The 17709-nt window shown below is 45.9% G+C and overlaps 1 protein-coding gene across 1 annotated transcript in view; it reads right to left on the bottom strand.

The window, feature by feature from the left end:
* COL17A1 (collagen type XVII alpha 1 chain) overlaps positions 1-4803 on the bottom strand; it is a 44965-nt gene extending 40162 nt beyond the window's left edge. Inside the window, exon 1 of the mRNA XM_084763057.1 lies at positions 4596-4803. The gene's annotated coding sequence lies outside the window, so the exon portion shown is untranslated. The remainder of the gene's footprint in view (positions 1-4595) is intronic.
* Positions 4804-17709: the final 12906 nt, after the last annotated feature.

Raw genomic sequence — 17709 nt, 5'->3', positions numbered from 1 at the left:
CATGCACGCATGTGCTGAGGAGGAACCATAAAGTTATTTTAACTTAAAGAATCAGAAAGAGCTTGCACAGTGGTGCACACCTGTAATCCCAGCACTTGGGGAAGCAGAGGAAGGCAGATCTCTACGAGTTCGATGCCAGCCTGGGCTACAAAGTGAGTCTAGGACAGCCAAGGCTACAGAAAGAAACCTAGTCTTGAAAAACCAAAACCAAACAACAACAACAACAAAACCAGAATGGAAAGAAATACATTCTAGTCTGGATTACATTTTTCTTAGGAGTTTTTGTTTTGTTTTGTTTTTTTGTAGTAGAGGAAGAAACCCATGAAGGCAAAAACCATCTAGGACTCATCTATGCAAGTCATAATGTAGCCTGAGGCGACTTCTTTGCTGAGCCCATGACCAAATAGGACCAGCTCAGCAGCATTGTGGAATTAGCTAAGACTGGTAAGAGTCAGCCTCAGGCCTGGCTGAATGTGCTGTCTCCTTGTTCACTGGTGTTTCCTTTTCTTTACGAGACAGGGTTTCTCTGTGTTAGCCTTGGCTGTCCTGGACTGGCTTTGTAGACCAGGCTAGCCTCCAACTCCCAGAGATCCACCTGCCTCTACCTCCTGAGTGCTGGGATTAAAGGTGTGCACCTCCACGCCCAGCTTGGTGTTTCTCTTAAATCTAGCTTCAGACAAGGAATGTGGCATCATGGAAAGAATTTAGTTGCATCTGAGATGCCACAGAGTGTCTTTACGGGTATGTTTCCTAGAGATAACAGGAACAGCTCCATAACAGCTTAATAAGCAAGTCTAGCCACATTAAAGGCGAGAGCTGGCTAGTGACCAGGCAGGAAGTCTGCAGTAGCCTGTAAGACTGTGCATGCCAGCCTTTGTGAAGATGGGTGTTCTCTTTGGGATCCTTAGTTTAAGAATTAATGAGCCAGGCGTGGTGGTGCATGCATTTGGGAGGCAGAGGCAGGAGGATTGCTGTGAGTTTGAGGCCAGCCTGGTCTACAAAGTGAGCCTAGCACAGTCAAGGCTATACAGAGAAACTTTGTCTTGAAAAACCAAAACCAAAATAAAACAAAACAAACAAACAAAAAAAAAACCAATAAAAATTAATGGTCCCAGGACCCCTGATGTTCTCTGTTGTGTTTTTCTAAACACTATGGCCATTATTTGCTTCTTCAAATTGACCACTAGCCATGAACTAGAAGGTATCTGAGCAGATTAAACATTTCAGTACACTTGGATGCTGGTTAGGGCGATGACCGGCTGTCTAGGATGACATTTAATTGATAGGAAATTTGCCCTGTAATTACTGTTTGCTACGATGTCACGAGGTATCACTTTTGATGCTTCCATGAGTGGTACTGATGGGACTGACTGGATGCACTGGAGACTATGAAGGCGGATGGATGCTAGCCCTGTAGTCCAGTCTCCAGGAGCCAGCCTGCCCGATGCTGCTTGGGGTTGTTTGTTTGTTGTATCTAGGACAACAATAGGAACTCCTAGGCCCTTCATCTGCTCTCCAAATCCTAACGACAGAATCTCCTGCTCCTACAGCTTCTGCAGCAAAAAGCCACGGGTTCCCCAGCTTCCACGAGGCACGAAGAGACAGCCTGCTCTGTGCTTGCCTACTTTCATGATTTTGAGTCATTTCTTATCACTGGGTTCCTCAGTGGAAGGTGCGCTGTGGGTAGAACCCGCCCCAGGCAGATGGGCACCTCCCTCTTAGCATGGAGCCTCTCTAACATGGGTATGCAATAGCAGTCAGTGTATTTCTTTGTTCCGCCTGACTGTTGGAGATGGCAGGGATGTGCCGGAGACGGATTGTTTTAAATCAAATATAAGAAAAGACTTTCTATGAGCTCATTACTTCATGGAGAGCAACGGGTGCAGGCACAGACCTGGGCTGGGATTGTCCCACCGGACAGAACTTCTGTTTGAATCATTCTAAGAGCTGGTGGGTGCTTTAAAGTGTAACGTCAGGAGGAGGTTTAGGCGGGCTCTGTCTGAGCCTGACGTTCCTGGCAGTCCTGGGCTGTGTTCTAGAGTTCCCAAAGTACCACTTAATGGAAGCTTTGTCAACTAACACAATTTTTGGGGGGGGGGCGCGGTTTCGAGACAAGATTTCTCTGTGTTAGCCTTGCCTGTCCTGGACTCACTTTGTAGACCAGGTTGGCTTCGAACTCACAGTGATCTGCCTGCCTCTGCTTCCGAGTGCTGGGATTTAAAGGCGCGTCTGGGCTTCATCACTGGCAAGGAAGAGCGGGTCATTTAAGCTCTTAATTCTAAAGCTATACTGATTTTCCCCCTTGATATTTGTTTGTTTTTATTTACTTATCTTGAGACAGGGTCTCATTATGTAGCCCTGGGGGCCTGGAACTTGCTGTGCAGTCCATGCTGGCTTTGAACTCATGGAGAACCGCCTGCTTCTGCCTTCTGAACTCTGGGATTAGAGGCATGCACCACTGCTCCTGGCTATCAGACGTCTTTTCAGGTTATATAGTAAATGTGTGTTATCACGTAGGATCATGCAGCAATCCACATGCTAATAGCATTCTGTCCCCTTAAATGCTTCTCTGAGTGTTGGTGCCTACAAATAATACATAATAAATTGCTGCCAACTCTACTGAGCCCCTGTGCTGCAGAACAGGAGAACTTATTTCTCCCGCCTGACTGTATTTTGGCAATGTTAGCCAGCCTCTGTCTTTTCCCACCCCCTATATTTCTCAGCCTCTGGTAATCACCGTTCTCACTCCTATGAGGTCAACCTGGTTGAGCTTCCCCATGAGTGAGAACACGCCCACCTCACTGTTCTTAGAAGCTGCTTTATAGTTATTTCATGGCTAATGCTTTTTTATTTTTTGGAAATATGCAAATGACCCCATGTGACTTTCTTTGCTTTTCTTTTTTCAGTTTTTTTCTCTTTTTGTTTTTTGAGACAAGGTTTCTCTGTGTATCCTTAGCTGTCCTGGAACTCACTCTGTAGACTAGGCTGGCTTCAAACTCACAGAGATCCTCCTGCCTCTGCCTCCCTGAGTGCTGGGGTTAAATGCGTGCGCCACCAAACCCTGCTGGAACACCCATTCTTGATATGAATGAAAGAATAATAAGGATAAATGTTTTTATTTCTAGCTTTTAATCTTAGGAACAACCACTTCTATTCTGCTAAAGAATAAAGTATTTTTCACCTTTTTTGTTACTCCGATCTCTATCGTCTGTAAATTTTGAAATAAAGCACCATTGAAATTGCTACAGATCGAGAAAATCATGCCTTGGCCGTTTCTCTGACAGCACACATGAGCCAAGCAGGGAAACCAGAGCCCTGAGGCTCACGTTGTCAGTTTAGTCTCTTCAACACCCAGAGATGAGTTTGCTATGTTTGGTCACCTTAGAGTTTCCGTGAGCATAGACAAGACACCGGCTTGTGGCTAGGTCAGCTTAGTGGCCCCTGGGGCTGCTGCCGCTGATGATGGTGAGTGAGCCAAGCATCGCCAACAGACCACTTCCTGTTGGCTATGACCTAACTGTGTTTGGTGACTTGGTGGGCCTGATCTGTTTCTCCAATCAAAGGGGTTTGGATGCAGATTTAAAGGGGGCCTTTCATTGTAGCTGACCCCTGTACACACTGGACTGACTCATATATGGTATTCTGCAGGGGTTAAGAGCAAAGTCAAACCCCAAATTATCAGCAGATGGACGAGTGTTGAGTTAGTTTCCACACAGATTTGTACCTCAGCTCCAAAGAAGAGCACAGAGGAGGGAAGAAATAGTCCGAGGTTTCCAATAAGCACCCGTAAAAACTTTGGCATATTTTGAGGACGTAACAGTTTCAAACTTTAGACTGTGGACTAACTAACCATGTCTAGGGAGAAGTGAAAGGCCAGAGGCTTGGCCTGCTTCAAAAGTGAGGGGACAGTGTGCCAGTCAGTACAACTGTGGTCCAGTTAGACCCAAATTGGTAAATCTAAAGTCTAAGCTCAAAGTGACTTTTCGGGGAGGAGGGGGAAAGACAGTCTCTCTCTCTCTCTCTCTCTCTCTCTCTCTCTCTCTCTCTCTCTCTCTCTCTCTCTCTCTCTGACTTCCAGTTTGAGTAGAGGAAATTCCTGGACCAGTTACACCATTCAAAGACTTCACTTTCCCTTAAGTTAAGAAAGTATAACAACAGTATGAGTCTGCTTAGCAGCAGCAGAGGCCTGGGCAGCTATGGTTGTGCCTTGGGGGCCACCCCTCACCTGAGCCGTTCCACTCTCTAGTCGGAACAGGGAGACAGAGGGAGGAGGAGTGCCGGGCGGCAAGAGCAGCTTCCTACAAGCCACTTTCCAATATTGACAACAATGGAGAAAAGTCCTTGGCTGGGAGAGCCCACTGGCTCTCAGGTGCCCGCCTTCTCTTTGCCCTACGTGGGTCTTCCATGCATTCCTTTAGAAAACCAACCCTGAGCAGCACGCATGCACTCCGTGTGTGACCAGTTAACTGCTTCAAACTAGAGCTTGAGACCCAAAAGGTCATCTTATTTTCCCCTATAAACGTTTTACAATGGAAAGCAAGCCTCAAACCAAAGACTTGGAGTAAAGAAGAAAGCGCAGTGTTCTTGTAACTCACCTGGCTTCGGGTCTGGAGGAACAGGGAAACAGCTTCGAGCAGACACCGTCTCTTTCTTCTTCTGATGCCTTTCTTCTACAAGTTTGCAGTGCCACTTTTTTTTTTATCCAGACCCAGCCAAGGTGTGTTAAAGCTGAGTGATCTTTCAAAAATGTTCGCTTCTTCTCTCCCTCTTGTTTCCTTCAGGGCTTTGCTTCAAAACAAGTCCTGACAAAGGTGTGCCGTGGTTTGCAGCTCCGCTCCACCCTTCCAATTATCTGACACTTGCTAGATTTAAAAAAAAAAAATCTGCCTCCAGGAACCAAACTTTATAGAAGGCAGAAAACATCTCCTGCCAGTGTAGGTAGATTAACTATTTATAGACCTGTTGGGAAAGAGGAGCCTAGGGCTGGCTCACGGGAAATACCCTTTGTAATGCCTCCCTGGCCTTTGCAGATGAAGAACAACCATAACCCAATTCCTCCTCAGGTACCACAGGGTACCTGAATCCCAGTACGTGTGCTTCACGTGACATCTCTGCTCACAAGGGACCTGTAACCACAGTGCCTGAGCTCCGGAAGAGCCACAGAGGATGTCTATTTGAGATCTGTCTCTCCCATCTGTGGCCTTGCCTTCCTCCATCCATTCTGGCCAAGTAAGGTCTAACTCACCTGGGCCAGACAGTGAGCTGGTGAGTGAGAAGATGCCCAAGACTGGAGAGGCTGAGTTCATGGGTTAAGGGTCACTTTTTGGAAAGAGGTGACCTGATATGTGTGTGATGATGACTTAAGAGAAAGCAGCAGCCGAGCGTGGTGGCACACACCTTAAAATCCCAGCACTCTGGAGGCAGAGGCAGGTGGATTGCTGCGAGTTCAAGGCCAGCCTGGTCTACAGAGAGAGTCCAGGACAGCCAAGATAACATAGAGAAACCCTGTCTTGAAAAAACAAAACTGGGTGCAAAACCTACCCTGCACCATGAAGAGAAAACTGTGTCCTGTTAATATTCATGTATGCAACTCTTGGCACTAGAAATGTTTTAGAATAAGTAGGAAACAAGGGAATTCCTGTAGAAACGAAGAAGTGGAGAGTTTGCTTGCTCAAACACACGTGACTAAGACACAGGAAGGAAATGTTTTCATCTCTCCTGACTACAGACAAAATGGAGCTCATGAGTCACGGGTCAATTTTTTAAAAAGATGAATTTAGTTTCATCTTATGCACATGAGCGTTTTGCCATCACATGTGTGGGAAGCCCCTGAGGCCGGAAGATGGATCCCCCTAGAACTGGAGTTGCTGCTGTTTGCCAGACACTATGTGGGTGCTGGGAACCGAACCTGCGTCCTCTACGATAGCAGTAAGAGTGTTTCACTGCTGATCCATCCCATTGGCCATACGCTCATTAATTTCTGTTGGGCTGGGAGTCCAAGTAGAGCTCCTTAAAAGCCATCCAGAAAAATAGTCCTATTTCCAAAATTACTTAACGACTTTAAAAATGGGCTGAGGAGAAGGATGCCAGCTCCCATGAGGCGCAAGTGGGCATCATATGACCAGACCCTTCGCCAGCTGATCAGCGTAAGAACAGAGGGACCCACTATCTGTGGCCGACATGTTCCTGAGACAAGGGAGATAAGCCCAGGTTTGGTGACCTGGGTGAGAGTTTTTGTTGAACACCTCCGAATCTTCTAGTCTTCGAAATATACATTTTTCCTTTATTTGTTTGGTTCTGGTGTCCTGCAGAGTTCACCTGCTCTGTGGCTTTCCTCCTGTAAAATCACATACTTTGGTGGTAATGTAAAACAGCTCTTTCATTCAGAGACCTTAACTTTTGGGGACTCATTTGCACACGGTTCGTAAAATACAATAAATAGTAAAGGGCATTGCCAGATGTGGTAGCGCACGCCTTTAATCTCAGTGCCTGGGAGGCAGGGGCAGGCAGATCTCTGAGCTCGAGGCCAGCCTGGTCTGTAGATCAAATTCCGGGACAGCCAGGGCTACACAGAGAAACCCTGTCTTAGGAGAGAGAGAGAGAGAGAGGGGGGGGGGGGGTAAAAAAGGTAATAGTCACCAAGAAGGTAGCAGGAGGAAACAAAATGGTTTTTTGTTTTTGTTTTTAGTGTATTTTGTAAAACTACTCTAATAATAGTATGTGTTGATCCAACTCTTTTATTGAACAGCAAGTCCACTGATTTTTAAAGAACTGCTTCCCATGTATTAACATAATACAAAAATTACTTATGCTTTGCTACTGTTGCTAGCAGGACTAGGAGACAGTGTGTCTGCCTGGACTTTCCTGATGGCCCTGTGTTTCTGAGTAACAGAACTTATCGGCAAAGCATTATGATAAAGACATTTACAGATTGGCTGGCAGAAGGATGTGAGCCTGTCACTGGCAACAGCCTCCCTTTCTACTTGGCTTGAGGTCCTTTCCTGTCTCTCAGTATAATGTGCCCTGAATTGTCTGTCCGCAGCTGTGCTCCTTGCTTCCTTTTTTTTTTTTTTAATAACAAAGGACCTGATTTCCATTCTTCCAGTTCTGACCTCAGATCTATTCATTCACGTATCCACCCCAAACACACCCTCACCCATGTTTGCTGAATGAGGAAACCACCACCCACCAAGCACGAACCATGAGCAAAGCCATTACAGGGTGCATGGATCAGCTGAGGTGGACTTCCGGTTGTACAAATCGGGATCTGTTCACTATGTGTCTGGGACCTGGGGAGGATCTCAATGTTTGGAGGTTTGGAGAGAGCCCGCCAACTTGGGACATCACTGCAGCTTAAGGGTTGGGTGGCATTAGAAGCTGAGCTTGAAGAAAGAACTTCAAAGGTTAGGGTATGGAGTGAAAGGCTAGGGCTTGGAGGGGCGTGGTTCAGCATAGCATGAGCACCTGAGGCGGAGAGCAGAGGGGCAGGTGAGGAGGCTTGGATGTGCCAGTCCGATGGTTGCACAGGTGAGAGGGGTTATTGAAGGCGGACATGGAACGGTGAGCTCCACACTGAGGAAACTTGACCACCGACAACACAGAGGGTGAAGCACAGCACAGTGGGATACAGTAGAAAGACTTTAGGGAGATGAGGAAGAAAGACAAGGAGGGTCAGGGACCACTCAATTGGCCAATCGCTTGCCATTCACACACGAGCACCTAAAGGCAGATCCAGACAGAAAGCCAGGCACAAGGCTTGTGTCTACACTCCTAATGCCAAGCAGGCTCAAAGACTTGGCTCGCCAGCTGGTCTAGCTGAATAGTGAGGTCCAGGCTCAGAACAGAGCGGAAGGCTAGAGCCGTGGCTCAGCAGGTACAAGTGTCGGCCACCTCGTCTAATGCACTGAGTCTCATTCATCCCTGGGAGCCACATGGTGGGAGGAGCAAGCTGGCTTCTGTAAGTTGTCCGTGACATCTCTATACTTACACACCTTACGAAAATAAATATCAAATGTAATTAAAAAAAAAAAGGAGGAGGAACGCAATCAAGCAAGGGAGCCCATGTTGACTTCTGGCCTCCTCATGCATATGCACCCCTCACCCAGTAACAACCCCCCCCCAACCGCCCCCCACACAGGCACACACACTCAGGAACATAATTAACTAGTTAAAAAGGAGCTCAGGGTGGAAGGCAATAACAGTGACGCTGGACAGAGACTAGCATTTAGTGATGGCTGTTGGTCTGAGGGAGATACCAGATACCTGGAGGATGTTGAGATTTTTTTTCCAAGCCGACCGCCAACCACAGCAATTTCCCTCTGCTGCCAAGTTAACATCCTCAAACCTCCTTGTGTCAGAGCTTACATTCCAGTGGGGGATACGAACACAATGATGACATTATTCCTTTTGTTTCCAGCCTTCCTTGCCCCCTTTTTGTCCTATGTTCGCTCCCTACCACGTTGAAAACAAGAGATTTAAAAAGAACTTAGCCATTAAGTGATGGAATAATACTGGACCATGTCACTTATAGATGACACATCTGATTGGTTGGAGACCACCATACGCTATATCTGACACAGAACCTACAAACAACCTGACATTTATTTCTAATTATTTAAGTTGTTTTTTTTATTTTATTTTATTTTATTTTTTTTTTTGAGACAGGTTTCTCTGTGTAGCCCTGGCTGGCCTGGAACTTGCTCTATACACCAGGCTGGCCTCGAACTCACAGAGATCCTCCTGCCTCTGCCTCCTGAGTGCTGCCACGTTCACTCTCTTTTAACAAAAGAGCTCAAAGTACTCAAGAAAAATACTTGGTGTACTGGCCTTAGCAGCTGTCTGCTTTTGCTATGGCCAGAGCCTGTCTGACGAAAGTCATGTGTTTAGCAGTGTTGAAAGGTGAGACCCTTCAGAGATGACTCGGTCACAGGAATCTGCCCTCATCGTGGGTTGGTGGCAACATTGGTCAGCAGCTTCCACATGGGAGGGTAAGCTTGGCCTCTCTCCTCTCCTCTTGGCCAGGTGATGTGTGCTGCATGTTAGAAGGCTCTCGGCAGCTTCTGCTCCCTCAATTGTGGACTTGCGGAGAGATAAAGCCTTTCCTTTACAAATTATCCAGTTTTAGTTGGGCGTGGTAGTGAATGCCTTTAATCTCAGCACTCAGGAGGCAGAGGCAGGTGGATCTCTGTGAGTTTGAGGGCAGCCTGGTCTACAGAGTTGAGTCCAGGACAGCCAAGGCTACACAAAAAAAACCTTGTCTCAAAAACCAACCAACCAACCAACCAACCAACCAACCAAACAAACAAACAAAAACACTAAACCAAACAAATTATCCAGTTTCTGGTGCTCTGTTATAGAAGCACCAAACAGATGAGGACACTTTTTATGATCTGAGAATGTGTGTCCCTTGGGAGATAAAACATCCTTTCATCATTACAGGGAGAAAGGAAACTCTCTGTGTCTGTCAAGGTGGGAGTCCTTTGCAGCCCTCCTGAGCTCGGCAGTGTTCCCCAGCCCACCCTGGTGGAGTTAAGCCTCCAGGGCAGGCAACTCCTCCTCCTGGTACTTGCTCAGAAATGTCACAGGAGCGTGTCAGAGCAGAGAGTTCTATCCACGGTAAGATGCGCCCTCACAACTGAGTTAACTTACTAAAGCTGTTTGAAATTTGTGTTCTGCTTGATCCCCGTTGCGGAACAAGAAATAAATGTTTTTATTTCAACGGCCCGGCAGGAAGCTACTTTGACAGCTGGATTAATTACCAGATTTTTATGCTTTTAGGCCAAAAAAGGCTGAAAAGTCTGAGTCAGGCGGCGATGATTCCCTCGTGCTGTAGGCCATGATTCAGGAGCTGGGCTTGCCCCTTCACAGACGTGTTCACACAGAGACTGTCTTCATTAACACGAAGGCCGCACCCTATTATCTATTCTGTGGTTGCCAGTATATTCCCCACGGATATGTCTCCAGCGCAGAGACTCACGTCGAGAGTCAGGCCTCAGTGCCAGACACACCCATCAGCTCAGTTTGCTCCTGGTTCCTGAACCAACTACACCAGGGGTCTCCAGCTTTGAGGCCCCTGGTGCTGTAACAGGTCACAGTGAGGTGTCACTCAGCTGCTGACATTCAGGAAAATCACCCTTTCTGGTGTTCTGGGAGTTTGGGTGCTGAACATTGGACCCACTGCTTACTTTTTCTACCACCGAGCTACAACCTCAGGCCCACGGGGTTTCAGCACATGCTTGTGGCTATGTAACCACCGCAGAGTTTAAGACGCAGACACTTTCTTTACACCCCCAAATTCACTTGTGTTCCACATTAGTCCCTTCCTGTCTCTGGCTCCTGACAGCTCCTAATCTGGTTCCGGTCCCTGTGGCTTTACCTTTTCCAAAATGCCATTGACAGGGACAAAGCAGTCCACAGCCTTTCCTGGTACTATCTGAGACTCATCCATGTTGTACCATCATTAGCCTCTCTTTGTTATGGAATAAGTTTCCATTGTTTGGCATACATTTTCTTAAGTGTTCTTACAGTGAGGAACATTTGGAATCTATCACTTGTCATAGGTAAGGACCTTGAACTATAATGATGGGCCAGGTAAATACATATTTAGTGCTATAAGACATAACAAAATTTTGTACTTTCATACTGGTATTCAGAAAACCAATATCTCAAATTGCAGTGTTTTGATATTTTTACATGCTGAACTGAAAAAAAAAACCATCTTAGAATCAAGGTCCTTGACCTCTAGTCCCCCTCTCTATTGGGGACAGCTTTGGTGTGGAAACTGATATTTCGTCATGCAAGATGCCCACCAGATTGAACCAAAATGACCTGTTCGCCTTCTGTTTCCACCTGGAGGTTCTATTACATATTGCAGAAAAAGAGGCTGAGAACTGCAACCTTACCTGCATAGACTGTGTCATAGAACGGTGCCTGTCCCCCGGGCTCGTTCAAATTCCAAGGAGAATTAGTTTACAAGCTAATTTCTGTCACAGGTCCATTTGCTCCCCTAATAATTATTTCCCATCTTTCTGGCTTGCCTTGCATTCCCACCTGCCCATTTCCCCTGTGGTGAGATTATTGCGCATGGGACTCTGGCTGGCTTCGCGCGTAAGCATACTGCTGCTGTTCTCTCTGCAAGTTAGCACATCTGTGCATCTTTTCCCCCGTTGACTTATTGTCATGTTGTTCCAGCAAACCTTCAGAAGGCAAAAGGATGCTTTCCCTGCTGTTTTCTCTTCCCAAGAGAGTTCGAGGGGCCCCGCAACCTTGTCTGCTCTTGGTATCCTCTGTTTGACTGTAGTCATTCCAAAAATTGTGGAGTAGCTGTTCAATGTCATTTTAATTTATATTTCTGTAGTGAGCACATGTGCATCATCTTTCCCTGAGATTATTTGCTATTTGCATGTGTCTTCTGGTGAGGTCTTTGTAAGGGTTGGGTTGTTTGTTTGTTTGTTGGCTTTTTGAGACAGGGTTTCTCTGTGTGGCTCTGGCTGTCCTGGAACTCACTCTGTAGACTAAGCTGGCGTCAAGTCAGAGATTAAAGGCACGTGCTACTACCACCGAGCAAGAGATTTTGTCTATTTAGAAACTGGGTTGTTTTAGTGTTGTTGAAATTTTATACCTCTTTATACATTCTGTATATAATTTCCTTATTAAATGTACAATCTTCCAGTGGCTGTACTTGCCATTTTTCCTAACAGAGTCTTATGAAAATGTGGTCTAATTTTTACTTTTTTTTTCTGTTATGAATCCTACCATTGGCATTGTGTATATGAAATCTTTGCTTAACAAAGTTCACAAGATTTTTAAAAAATGTATTTTATTCTAGAAGTGCTATTATTTTAAGCTTCAAAGAACTATTCTGGGGGCTTTCATATATGGAGCAACATTCTTTGTCTTATTTCATTACTTTTCTCAGATCAGGCCCTGCTGGATACTTGTGCTAAACTTTCTGTTGCCGGGACAAATAGCAAGAAAACAACTTAAATGAGAAGCAGTTATCTTGCCTTGGGACTTGGCCTGTGGCAGCCATTTCTGTGTGTCTGGTTTGTGGTGAGACCATGCCTCATGATGGTAGAGAGGAACGGTAGAGCAAAGTTGAAATCATGGCAGCCCAGAAGCATGTGCACAGAGTGCCTTCACACGTGAACTCTCTCGCCTTCTTTCCTTCCATCTCATCTGGGCCCCCAGCCAATGGGAAGGTACCATTCGTATTCAGGGTGGGGCTTCTTCACTTGGTTCCGGAAATGCCCCCATAGACTCGTCCAGAGACACGCTTTTACTGATCTCCTAGGCCTATCACTACAACCAAGTCAATGATCAACATGAGCCATCACCGGGCCAGCCCTTGTAAACTTGATACCTAATTGGATCACCTTGAACCATAACATTTCAACCCCGGACCTCAAAAGGCTCCTGTTTAATCTTATGATGTGAATTCACTTCGTCTATCTCTAAGAGCCCTTGCAAGCTTGACAATTCCAAGGTTTCTCAGACTCTCCTCTGAGACCTTGAGTTCTTGTAGACTTCAAAAGGAAATACAAGTGCCTATACTGCACATAGTGGGACCGAGTAAACGCTTCCATTCCAGAAGTGGGAATAGGAGCAGGAAGTATCAGACCAAAGTAAATCCAAAACCCTGCATGGAAAAATTAAATCCTGTAGCTCCTTATCCAGCATCCACAGCACATGGTGTCGTGAGGTGGGCTCTGATGGGCTTGGCAGTAGCCCTGTCGTGTCAGACCTCCTAGTCCACATTCTGGGATGGGGGAGGGGGTGGTCTCTCTAACTTCCTTGGGTTTTCTTTGCTCCTGAAGCTTCAGTCTCACTGCTTTGTGCATTATCATCTCGGGAGTGACATCCGCAGGGCCTGCCCCTGCTGTTTGTATTCTCTCTTGCCCTCCAGGCTTTCCTCTGAGATCCGAGCAGGAAGCCTCCATGACCTCATGTCTTTTGTGTTGTCAGGCCTACAAAACCAGAATCAAGTTGGTCGGTGCCAAGGTCGGCTACCACCCTGAAGACCCTTGGGACCACGACTGCACTAGCTTCACCCTGCCTAAACGGAGAAGCCTGGAAAGCAAGGAGCCCTGAAACGCCTTTCCAAAAGCAGATTCTTCCCAGTGACTTGAAACTTCTATGTCCTCGGTCCAGCCTGTTTCTAAGATGCTCTGAAGGCATCTTTGATGTTGTCCCAGGGTAAAGAGCATGCTTCTGCTTGATGAACCGAACCTCTTTGTCAGCCACGCCATCTTTGGCCCCAGTTTTGCACGTGTCCCCCCTCCAAACCTTTGCTCTTCTTAGTGCCGCTAACAATTCTCTGTAAACTTGGGTAAATAAATACCCACGCCGTAGCCTGACTGCCGAGCTGCCTCGAAATTCCTTCCACCACTTTAATTAGTCAATCACCTTTAAACCCAACCTCCCACCAGGTGTCAGAGCGTGGATAAAATGTAGACAGGTTCTTTCCTTAGAGTTAACACAAATGGCCCCTGGTCCTAACGGAACATACATTCCCATCTGAAACTTCATGAGCACGCCCTGCATTTCTATGTGCATTCGGATATTTTGAGTTCCTCCCAGAATTGAGCGTTAGTCTGCTCACAGCATTCTAGGCTCTATGTAGTGCGATTTAAAAAAAAAAAACAAACTTCATTCTTCTGGCAAATTACTTCTGAACTGCTCTATTAGGTAGTCACGGCAACGACCCACTTCTGCCAGGAGTTTCTGTGTGCGAGTCTAACTTCCTGTGGCTGTGACAAATAGAGCTGAGGAATAACTTGAAGGGACAAGGATTGATTTTTGGCTCATGTTTTCACAGGGTTCAGTCTGTTGGTTTTCTGGATCTGTTTGAGGCTACTGTATATCATAGCAGCAGAGACATGGTGGGGGGGGGGAAAGCTAGTCACTGCATGGTGCTTGGCAGTCAGGAAGTGGGTGGTGGGGAGATTTGTTGCTCACATTTCAAGATTTTTCCCTTAGTTAATCTTGCCTAGAAATATTTTCATAGACATCTCCAGATGTACTTTCCTAATGCCCAGGCCTCTTTCGGTTCAGTCAAATTGACATCTTGATCAGCTATCGATAGCCCAGGCTGATCTTAAACTCACAATCTTCCTTAGCCTCCCAAGTGGGAAGACTGCGATCACTTGCCAGCATATCTGCATTGTTCACACATACATGTATTTCTCATGCCTCACTTGCTTTTTAAAAAGGTCATGTATGAGATACTTGGTTTATTTGCATGTTTCATAACTAGCTTGTTTTTGAAAGATTAGTGTTTTAAATAATATAGCAACTCTGAAAATCAGATTCACTTCCCCATTCAGGCTCCGTGGTTACTAATTACTACTTTTTATCCATGAGCATTTGCAGTTAGGTGACGAAGTCTCTATTCTGCATTGCGAGTGCCCACCAAAGTCTTTCCCCAGTTGACTTATGTGAACAAATGACTGGACAGAGATTTCCTGAAATGCTTGGAAGCAATAAATATCCCCATCTTTGTTAAGGAGTTCTATGCATGTGGTAGGGCGCCTGCTCAACACTGATGCGGGAGTTGGCTACGCCACCTTAGCTTTCACTTCCTGCTTTCGTGGAACCTTACAATTATCGCAGAGGGAAATGAAAGACTTCTGAGGCTGCTGAGCGCGCATGCAGAGCATTCCACATTCCCATGCACACGCACAGCCCTCTGGCTTCCTAGAAACATCTTAAAACCCCAAACAGCCCTCAGGGGCATCCTGTTACCTGTTGCCTCAGGTCCCATGCAGGGCAGAAAAGTGCGCGCAACTGTGACAAATAAAAGCCTTGTTACACTGAGTGAGTTCTGTGTCAGGTTCGGTGAAAGTCACCTTAGGCCTGGGGAATGCGTAGTAAGTACAGTGCTTGCCTAACGCATGTGAAGTGTTGGGTTCCAACCCCATCACAGTGAAAATCGGAATAAAAAAAAAAATAAGATAAAACAGTAAAAAAAAAAAAAAAGCTTTTGCAAGCTCCTTCCCTGCATTTAAATGTGTTTCTTTTCTTTTCTTTTTTTGTGACGTGCTGACTGTGAGTACAGTTCTTTGCATAGCGTGGGTCGAGGTTCTTTCTGGAGCATAGGCAACTAACCAGTGGGGATAGCACTGAAGAAGATGACTCCCCTTCTTCAGTGGCCATTAACTACCAGTGGCCACTCCCCCATTGGTGATGGGATGGTTGATGGGGCTAGTCTTGTGGAACTCACCTGCAGATAACCACAGCCGTGTGATTTCCTGATGTAACAGCCATGGCATGCCCAGGAGGTGGCATTTACATCATTAATCCCGCCATCCAATCCTTACATTCTTTCCACCCCTGTGAGTGTCGGGAGGAGTAATATAGCAGTCCCTCGCAGAGCTGGGCCCTAAGCAGAGTTGACTAGTTTTGTTTTAGTGATCTTTTCAAAAATTAATCAATTAATAATATTATTGAGCTTACTTATAGTTTTTGTTCCCAATAGCATTGTGCTCTGATGTGTTCATTATTTTCCTCAGAGAATATGTTTCCAATTTTGTTTTAATACTGAATTTTTGTTTTTAACTACTTTAAATTTTTAAAAGTTAGATTCCTTCATTCCTTTAGTGTGTTTGTGTGTGCGTGCTCACACACATGTGTAGAAGTATGCATGTCATCAGGTACATGGATGTCAGAGGAAATCTCTGGTTTCTCGCCTTCCACCATGAGGTCTCTAGGATCAAACTCAGGTTGTCAGCATTGTTGACAAGTGTTTTTTACCTACTGAGCTACCTTGCCAGCCCTAGGGTGCTTGAGAAATACACATCTTATTATGTGTGCATGCGTAGTGCATATTATGGGCACATGTACCCAAGACTGCTTGTGGAGTCAGGGGACAGCTTGGTGGACTCAGTTCTGTTGTTCCACCTTTGTGGGTCCGAGGGATGGAACTTGGGTCACCAGGCTTGTATGAAAAGGGTCTGTGCCCACTGAGTCACGTTCTCAGGATGGGGATGTTGCCACTTGGTTGGGGTACTCATTCTTTTTCCAACATTGCATTTACTGCTATAAACTTATCTCTAAGTATAGCCTTGGCCACATACCACAAATTTCTCCATGCTGTGTTTTTGTTTTCATTTGGCTCAAGACAGTTTGTGCTTTTTTTTTTTTTGACACATGGACGAGCTGTTTAATTTTGAAATGTTTAAAATTTTTCTAAATATTTTCTGTTAGTGATTTCTACTTTATGCTATAGTCAGAAAATATACTTAGTTTGCTTTCAATGTATGTAAATGTGTTTTGTTTGTTTACATTTCAGATAAAGTTCCCCATCATGTTTGCAGCACACATCGCACGTGTGTGTGTGTGTGTGTGTGTGTGTGTGTGTGTGTGTGTGTAGATCAAGTGAGGTGTCTGAGAAGGGATGGGAGCAAATTAGAGACTCCTGGGCAGCTAGCATTTCAGCTAGAGATTGATTGGCCCGTGGACAAGCCTATGGGCATCCTCTCAATTAATGATTGATGGGAAAGGGCCCAGCCCACTGTGGGAGGTGCCAACCTGGGTAAGTGGTCCTGGGTTGTTTAAGAAAGCAGGCTGAGCAAGCCATGAGGAAGAAAGCCAATGAGTTCCTCCGTGGCCTCTGCTTCAGTTCCTGCCTTGACTTCACTGAGTGTTCAGTTGTGACATGTAAGCCAAGTAAACCCTTCCTTTCAATGGTTCTTCTCATCAGAGTGTTCGTCACAGCGATAGAAAGCAAAGGAGGCGAGGTTACAAACATCACCACACAACTCTCCTCCCTGGAAATCCTTGTAGCCCATTAGACAAGGACTAGAGCGACTGAGCCGTCCTCACAGAACTGGGGCACCAGCTGCGCACTGTTTATTGTTTTCAATGCTATTGAGACAGTTTTGTCTTCAGTGTTTCCATTAGTTCTTTACTGTAAACACTCTCTAATGTTTTCCCTTTCTTTTCTCTTTTCTGCAAATGAGCAAAATCACCAGAGTGGGGCCCTTGTATGGCAGCAGATAGAACTGTTTGCCACAGACCCCCATTTTTGGCAACTGGACGGATTCCCCTCGCTAGACAGTTTACCCTCATTGTTGCCTGGCTAAGTTGGACACTTTACAATCACGCTGTGAACATTCCTGACAGCTGTGGCTGAAGACATGATTTAGTCACGGCCACTCCAGACAGCCTGCGCTGGCTTTAGAAAGCTGCATTCTGAGCAGGACAAGCCTTGACAAACAAACTCCAGGTCACTCTGGGCCTGTTTTGGGGAGCCAAATGGGGAGCATTTCTGATAGTGGCCCAGCAGGAGGCTTGTGATTGGTGCTAGCACACTAGTTCATTTGCATGAAAGACTGCTGGGATTGGTGCCAACACTTTAACCCCACCTACTCCTGACTGTAAGACTGGGCTGTTCAGCTTATTTTTCTCAGTCAGCTGGGAAAGACCTTCCTGCCCCACTGTCTAGTGGTGCAGCAGGCAGGCCACGAAAGCCTTCCAGGCGCTTTTTCTTTGTCTACTTTTGATTTTTATCACAAGCAGAGAAGGCTGAGATGCTAATGTAGAGGGAAGCAGCTGGCCGGTAGAAATATAACGGCAGCAACAGTGGCCGAATCAGCTGTGGCAAGAGACAACTAAACAGTTCTGGGAAATGTCTTAGGTAAAAGACAGTTAGAGGAGGATAAAGCATGGTAGAAAAAGAAAAGAGGCCATGAAGAGTTAAAGACAGGGGAC

The sequence above is a fragment of the Acomys minous genome (genome assembly GCF_964271855.1).
Source record: "Acomys minous genome assembly, chromosome: 2".
Lineage (NCBI taxonomy): Eukaryota > Metazoa > Chordata > Mammalia > Rodentia > Muridae > Acomys > Acomys minous.
Note: the sequence above shows the minus strand (reverse complement) of the source record. Positions and strands in the feature narration are given on the sequence as shown.